This window comes from Dama dama, chromosome 1 (genome assembly GCF_033118175.1).
Source record: "Dama dama isolate Ldn47 chromosome 1, ASM3311817v1, whole genome shotgun sequence".
In the NCBI taxonomy this organism is placed as follows: Eukaryota; Metazoa; Chordata; class Mammalia; order Artiodactyla; family Cervidae; genus Dama; species Dama dama.
The window spans coordinates 77,272,401-77,281,234 of NC_083681.1; positions in this window are offsets into that span (position 1 = coordinate 77,272,401).

The window sequence follows — 8,834 nt, forward strand, 5'->3', positions numbered from 1 at the left end:
TTTGATTTTTGTTGAGCACTAAACAGTTCATCCTCTCTGAGCCTTCTTCAACTGGTAAGTGAAATGAATACTGCTGGATCTGTTTGCCTTACAGCAAGAACAGAATGTGAATTCATACAAAATATACCCAATATAATGAGCTTGCGATTCTAACTTTTCAACTACAAAGGACAGGACTCCAACAAATATTCACAGGAAAACCAATGGTTCTATAAGAAATTATACACCAACACCTACATCAGTTAATGGCTGTATCTTTAGATTCTATTCTGCCACAGGAGGATTTATTGAAGAACTTTTATTAGATTTACAGGAGTTTAAGGAAGAAACACGGGTGTTGGTTTAAGTTTGCTCTGTGTACAAACGGAGAGCTTAGCAAAGTACTTCTTTGTTTATGAATTGAGAAACCTAGCCCATGTTTATGCGGAAGACTCTGTCACATGATATAAACAAATTTAAAGACACTTTTTAATTAAAATTATAATAGAAATTATAGCAAAACTAGAGAACCAACACTGTAGAAAATGCAGCTCTTGGTTTAGCATCTTTTTTAAACAGCAGTACAAGCCTCAGCAACCCTTAATATTTGAATCAGTGCCGCCCTACTTAATACAGACTCGGAAAAAGATCCTTCAGCGCAGGCCTCATTCTTCTGGTCTTCCTTTAAACCAGGAACGAAAAAGACTGTGTCGCCCCCTTCTTCGCCCTGCCCTGCCCGCGCCCCTTTCTCCCCTGCACCCAGCCCACACACACGCCACCAGCACCCAAATACACGTTAGACGCCAAGGGTTTTGAGAGGGAAGGAAGAATATTGAGTCCAACTTTTCACATACCTTTCGGTTAAGGTGTTTCTTCCAAAAACCCCTCCTTCAGCCTTTAAATTGTTAAAGAAAAAACAACAGTGAGGAATAGTTTGCAAAGATATATCAAGCTACCGTTTGAGAGAGAGAAAAAGCACTTAAATAAGCGTATTAAGAAAAGGGATTTATAATCAAGGTCATGAGAGAACATGGACAGTGTAAAATCCCAAGGGCAGTTTGATAAGATTTTTATCAAGATTGTAAATGTTTGTCATATCAGTAATAAAGTGAAAAACCATGACATTACCATGTGTGGCTTTCATTGTTTTCTGTGTTTAGGGGAAAGCGTTGAGATGAAGAGACAGTTGAAGCGTCGTCTCCTCTCCGCCAGCCCGTGGGCTGCAGCCCTCCAGGCGCTCTCCTGGGGACTCTCCAAGAAGCAATACTGGAGGGGGTGCCATGCCCTTCCCCAGGAGAGCTTTCCAATCCGGGGGTCAAAACCAGCTCTCCTGTATTGCAGGCATCTCCGTTACCATCTGAGCTGCTAGGGAAGCCCAAATATTGGGGCACTATATACTAACTCATTAAATGATCTGGGCGCAATACTAAAAAATTTCATTTACTGACCATTTCATCTTTACCGCCACCTAGTAAGGTGTATAAAATTTCAATTACTATGATCAAAAATTATGTAAAATTTTTAATAAATCCCAATTATTCTTATATAAATTTAATGTACATACATGTAACTAATCATAACACTGATTTCTGCAAGATTTTACCTTTATTTAAAACGTCAGATGATCTTTCAGGCTGTTTGTTTTTATTTCTCTGAGACTGTTCTTTGAAACAGCAAATAGATAAAGAATACATCTGACCTTCTCAGGAACTGTCCATCCAAAAGAACATTTTAGGAAAGCATTGCTATATATAATTTGAATTAAAAGCACAGCAAAGGAAAACAGGTAAAAAACAAAAAGTCCCACAGGCATTTTACAGCAGCCAGTGTGTGTAAGATCATAATTATAAGAACAAAACTACTAATATTAATGACATCTATATGACAGGTTTGAGATTTCTTTCTTTAATCTCTTGAGGGTTATATAGGAATGATTCAGTAACTTTATAGTGTTATAATACCAATGAAATGTTATGGATATTTTTCTATCTCTCACTTCTAAAATAATTTCCTCAAAAACTGAGTTTGCTGACATTTACCAAGGTATCTATAATACACATTTAATATGTTTGAAATCTTTATTACTTAATTGTATAAATATGGTAAGAGATAATCAGGACACTTATACTTCCCAGATACACTTCACATTATTATCACAATTTGGAAATTATTTCTCAGTGTTTCTTTCCTCCCACTCAAAATTTAGAAGCCATAAACAACAATTTGTGTCAACAGGTATCATGTAGTATTAGCTAACATTAGACAGTTGGGGAGAAAGTCACAATCCATTTTTCTTTCTTTAGTTTTTCGGGTTTTTTTGCTATCCTTTGTCCCTTTCCATCCCATTGGCAAGAGAGAAAGAAGGGTGTCAGTACAAACTAAGGAATCAGCTGGAGTAAATTGTGGTCCTTAGTTCTTATTTCTTATCAAGCAATTTTCATGGGTCATGCAAAATCTTTCTAAAGTTTTCTTTATTTTATAATATATTTTTCCTTTTTAAAATGTTCATTTCCACTCTATGTACTCTCTGTACGCTAATGTATGTAACTCTTACTAGCCGCAGGGCATTTCATATTAGTTGTACTCTCCTCACAGCCATCAACATGTAGAAATAATCTCAGTATAATCACCTTAAATTGTGGCACTTGACTCTGTCTTCTCCTTGCTGCTTGATACTAGGAAGCAATAAAAGTCTTTAAATGTAAATTTGATTAAATAATAAACAGTCTTTCAAAGATCAATAAAACTGATAATATCTCAAAATAAGGAAAAGAGGGAGAGAAGAAAGAAGAAGAGAATGAGAGAAAAATAGAAACAAAATACTTCAACCAAGAATGAAATAATGTACAGCATTGCAGAATCTACATATATTAACAGGGTGGTAGAAAATATTTTTAAAAATATTTTTTAAAAAATCATAGAATCTAACAGAAGATATAGAAGAGCAGAATTGTCCTGTATCAGCTAAAGAAATTAAATTCATGGCTAAACTTCTTGCCAAATATAACTTCCAGCCCAATGAATTTAATAGTAATTTATCATGATCTTGTGGAAATTATCCCAGGAATAAAAGACTCAAAATGCAACAGTGTAATTCACTATATTAGCACAATAAAAAATAATAATCACAAGGTCATTTCAATAAATGCATGAAGTTAATTATAATTTAAAATATTTCAAGAAATAAAACATTTCCATTTATATATATATATATAATATTTTTAAAACATTTCAGCAAATGAAAGGGAAGTGCTTAATCTAATATAGCAACTGTATAAGACCTATAACTACCATCACTTATATTGGAGAATATTCTGTAAGTTTGGACCAATAAAAGACTGTCGACTCCAATTCCTGGATTAAATCCTAAATTCTATTACACTGCAATAAGGTAAGAAAAAGAAACATAAGACATATAGATTCAAAAGGTAGGAGTAAAATTGTAACAAATCCACATATATGCAGATAGAATGGTTCTATGGTAGAAAATGCTAAGTGTTCTGTAAAGAATCTAAGGTGGTGCTAGTGGTAAAGAACCCACCTGCCAATCCAAGAGACATAAGAGACAAGGGTTTGATCCCTGGGTCGGGAGGATCGTCTAGAGGAAGGCATGGGAACCCACTCCAACATTCTTACCTGGGGAATCCCCATGGACAGAGGAGCCTGGCAGGCTACAGTCCATGGAGTTTCAAAGAGTCAGGCACAACTGAAGTGAGTTAGCGTGCACGCAATCAATTAGTTAGTTTAGCAAGTTCACAAGATATAATTTCAATACAAAAAATTAAATGCATTTCTATAATAGCAACAATTAAAAACTGAAATTAAGATCAATATCTATATAAGGTATTAATTAAAAATATGAAACTTGAGAGATAAACATACAATAATATATATGTGTAGAACACCTAACCTGCATATCAAAACCAGAAAGTATTTCTTAGAAAAATTCAGTACATAAATAAGTGAAGAGATATGCCTTATAGGTGACTTATAAGACTTACTCTATTTTTCCATTTTGCTTTTTTTAATTTCAATGCAGCTTCAATAAAATAAAACAGAATAATCAGAATAAATCAATAGTCCCATTCTGAAGTTTATGTAGAAACTACAAGTTTAAAGAAACCTAGAATACTTTCAAAAATCTTTTATGACCACAATAAAATCAACCACAGAAACAAGAAGAAACAAATTATGTAGACTAAACAACATGGTACTGAAAAGCCAATGGGCTACTGATGAAATCAAAGAGGAAACTAAAAAATACCTTGAGATAAATGATAATGAAAGCACAACCATACAAAACTTATGACATGCAACAAAAGTGATTCTTAGAGGGAAATTCATAGCAATACAGATCTTCACAAAACAATAAATATCTCAAATAAACAGTCTAATCTACCACTTTAAAGGATTGGAAAAAGAAGAGCAAACAAAACCTAGAGTATGCAGAAGGAAGGAATAAAGGTCACATAGAAATCAACAAAATAGAGATGTAAAATAATAGAACAATAATAAAAACAAGAGCAGGTTCATTGAAAAGATAAACAAAGTAGACAAACCTCCGGCCAAGCTCATGACAAAGGAGACAGAGAGGATCCAAATAAGCAAAATAAGAAATGAGAGATGAGAAATAACAATCAATACCACTGTAATAAGAAAATACATAAGTGAGTACTAATAATAATTATATGCCAACAAATTGGACAAAGTAGAAGAAATGGGCAAATTTCTAGAAACATGTGACACACAAAAAAGAATCAAGGATAAATAGATAAATTGAACAGATGTATCACTAGAAGTGAAATAGAATCTGTGAAAAAAATTAAAAAAAAAAACAACTCCCTAAAAAAAAAAAAAAGTCCAGAGCAAGATGGTTTCATTGGGGAATTCTCCCAGACATAAAAGAACTTACACTAACCATTCTCAAGCTCTACAGAAAGATTGAAGATGAGGGAACCCACCTAAAAGCATTCTATGAAGCCATCATCCCCCCAAAATCAAAGTCAAAGATAGTATCAAAAAGAAATTATAGTCCAATATCTTTGATGAATACAGATGCAAAAATCCTCAACAAAATATTAGCAAACCAACTTCAACAGTATGCATAAGGTCATCCACCACAACCAAGTTGGATTCATACAATGGTCACAAGGATGGTTCAACATACATAAATAAATTCATGTGATATACCACATCAAAAAAAGAAAAGACAGAAAACACTCAATTCTTTCAATAGGTGAAAAGGTATTTGATAAAATTAAAGATTCAAGCATTATACAAACTCAAATTTGATATATAGAAAACATCTTAGCATAATAAAAGCTATTTATGACGTTTCAGTTCAGTTCAGTCATTCAGTCATGTCTGACTCTGCGACTGCATGGACTGCAGCAGGCCAGGACTCCCTGTCCATCACCAACTCCCGGAGTTTACTCAAACTCATGTCCATTGAGTCGGTGATACCATCCGACCATCTCATCCTTTGTCATCCCCCTCTCCTCCTGCCTTCAATCTTTCCCAGGATCAGGGTCTTTTCTAATCAGTCAGTTCTTCGCATCAGGTGGCCAAAGTATTGGAGTGTCAGATTCAACATCATTCTTTCCAATGAATATTCAGTACTTATTTCCTTTAGGATGGACTGGTTGGATCTCCTTGCAGTCCAAGGGACTCTCAAGAGTTTTCTCTAGCCCCACAGATCAAAAGCATCAATTCTTCTGCACTCAGCTTTCTTTATAGTCCAACTCTCACATCCATACATGACCACTGGAAATACCACAGCTTTGACTAGACGGACATTTGTTGGCAAAGTAATGTCTCTGCTTTTTAATAAGCTGACTAGGTTGGTCATAACTTTTCTTCCAAGGAGCAAACATCTTTTACTTTCATGGCTGCAGTCATCATCTACAGTGATTTAGGAGCCCCCCAAAATTAATTCTGTCACTGTTTCTACTGTTTTCCCATCTGTTTGCTGTGATGTCATGGGACCAGATGCCATGATCTTAGTTTTCTAAATGTTGAGATTTATGCCAACTTTTTCACTCTCCTCTTTCACTTTCATCAAGAGGCTCTTTAGTTCTTCTTCACTTTCTGCCATCAAGGTGGTGTCATCTGCATATCTGAGGTTATTGACATTTCCCCTGGCAATCTTGATTCTAGCTTGTGCTTCATCCAGTCCAATATTTCTCAAGATGTGCTCTACATATAAGTTAAATAAGCAGGGTGACAAGATACAGCCTTGAAGTACTCCTTTAATGATTTGGAACAAGTCTGTTGTTCCATGTCCAGTTCTAACTGTGGCTTCTTGACCTGCATGTATATTTGTCAGGAGGCAGGTCAGGTGGTCTGTTATTCACATCTCTTGGAGAATTTTCCACAGTTTATGGAAAAGATGGGCACAATAAAGGACAGAAATGGTATGGACCTAACAAAAGCAGAGATATTAAGATCAGTTGGCAAGAATTCACAGAAGAACTAGACAAAAAATGATCTTTATGACCCAAATAACCACAATGGTGTGATCACTCACCTAGATACTACATCCTGAAATGTGAAGTCAAGTGGGCCTTAGGAAGCATCACTATGAACAAAGCTAGTGGAAGTGATGGAATTCCAGTTGAGCTATTGCAAATACTAAAAGGTACTGTGAAAGTGCTGCACTCAATATGCCAGCAAATTTGAAAAACTCAGCAGTGGCCACAGGACTAAAAAAGTTCAGTTTTCATTCCAATCCCAAAGAAAGGCAATGCAAAGAATGCTCAAACTACTGCACAATTGCACTCATCTCACACACTAGTAAAGTAATGCTCAAAATTCTCCAAGCCAGGCTTCAACAGTACGTGAATCGTGAACTTCCAAATGTTCAAACTGAATTTAGAAAAGGCAAAGGAACCAGAGATCAAATTGCCAACATCTTCTGGATCATTAAAAAAGCAAGAGAGTTCCAGAAAAGCATCTATTTCTGCTTAATTGATTAGGCCAAAATTTGACTGTATGAGTCACAACAAACCATGGAAAATTCTTCAGGAGATTTAACACAGTAGCCCAAAGATATTACACAGTCTGACCTCAGGTGGTGCAGTGGTAAAGAATCTGCCTTCCAATGCCGGAAATGCAAGAGACATGGGTTTGATCCTTGATCTGGGAAGCTACCTTGGAGTAGGAAATGGTAACCGACTCCAGTATTCCTGTTGGGAAAATCCCATGGACAGTGGATTCTGATGGAGTCAGAATCAGTGGATTCTCATGGTGTCACAAAGAATCAGATATGAGTGAGTGACTGAGCACACATTACACATTAGTTGTGGTCCTACAGTTGTTCACTATCCAGAAATAATCTCTTAGTTTAAGGTGAGTACAGCTTAAAGTATGTTTGACTCTGTCTTCTCCTTGCCGCAGGACTGGAAAGCAATAAAAGTATTTAAAAGGAAATTTAGATGCATATAAATATAGTCTACAGAGAAATAATGTCTAAAACCAATTTGCAAAGGTTTTGACCTAGCAAGCTAGAAAAATAATAGGAAAATAAACATCAAATAAGCAAAACACAGGAATTAGGGATAAGAAAAACTCAGCGAAATAAAAATAATTTAAAAATGGAAAAAATAATTAAACAAAAAGCTGTTTCTTTAAAGGATCATTAAACCAGATTGCATCTCAGAACAGTAGGGAGGGGGAGAGGGAAAAGGTAAAGACTAAAAGAACAAGAGAGAAAAATAGAGACAAATTACATAAATAGATAATGAAATAATATGTAGCATTACAGATTCTATAGACATTAATAGGATAGTAGAAAATATTATGATCAGTAAAGTTAAATTTATTGGGCTTATAGTTGAGACAGGAGAGGGAGTTAACTAGGACCAATGGACTGAGAACACGGGGAAGCATCCTTGCAGAAGGGAACACACCTGTGCAGGTTCTGTGGTGGGAAGGAGCGAGGCAGCCAAGTAGAGCACGTTGTTTGGCTGTTTCACTGAGAAGTTAGTACTCATGGTTCTCAACTCCATGGCTGTCTCACCCACAGTGTTTTTTCTTTAATCACCTTGAGTATTGTTTTCCTCGTCTATAAACTGGGATAGCGTTACCCACTTTGCAGGGACTTCTGTATGTTTCAGTGACTAACACTCTGTGCTCTCAATGCAAAGGATCTGGGTTCAATCCCTGCTCAGAGAACTAGAGAGAACACACTCTGCAGTTACGAGTTTGCAGGTCACAAACTAAAGACACCACGTGCAGCAGCTGAGACCCAACACCACCAAATGAATGAACACGTCATGTTAAATAAATAAATAAACCATTGGAAAATGCTACACTGACTAGAAAACTAACAAGTAAAACCTTTCTAAAAAGGAAAAAAGAAATCCACAGAAGGGTTAATTCCATCTGAAAAGAAGGAATCTAGTTAAACATGTCTTATGTTACATGATAACTAACACAAGAAAAAAAAATAAAGATATTTATGTATGTGTTTATATTACATGTATGTGATACACATATGTTGGTACATATTCATGAAATAAAGTGGACACACAATTGCAATTCTCATTTCTGTAACTTGTTACATGGTTGTGACTGGTCATTATGACTAGTTTCTTTTGTGACTCATTTTGCATTCTCTGTACCTTCAGAAAGAAGGGATGCTGGCCATGGATTTTTACCTGGTGGGTAGCACAGGCCTTCAGTGGTAAAAAGTCTGGGTCATTGTTAATTCTGATTGGATGGGGTCTTTGTAGTTTTGTATTGATATTAATTTTCAATAGTGATCATAGTAAGTGGAGATCTGTGGGAGCTATTGTATTTCAAACATATTTTTCTTATCTCCACTGAGGAGTAGCAGTCAATTTCCTCTTAGTAAT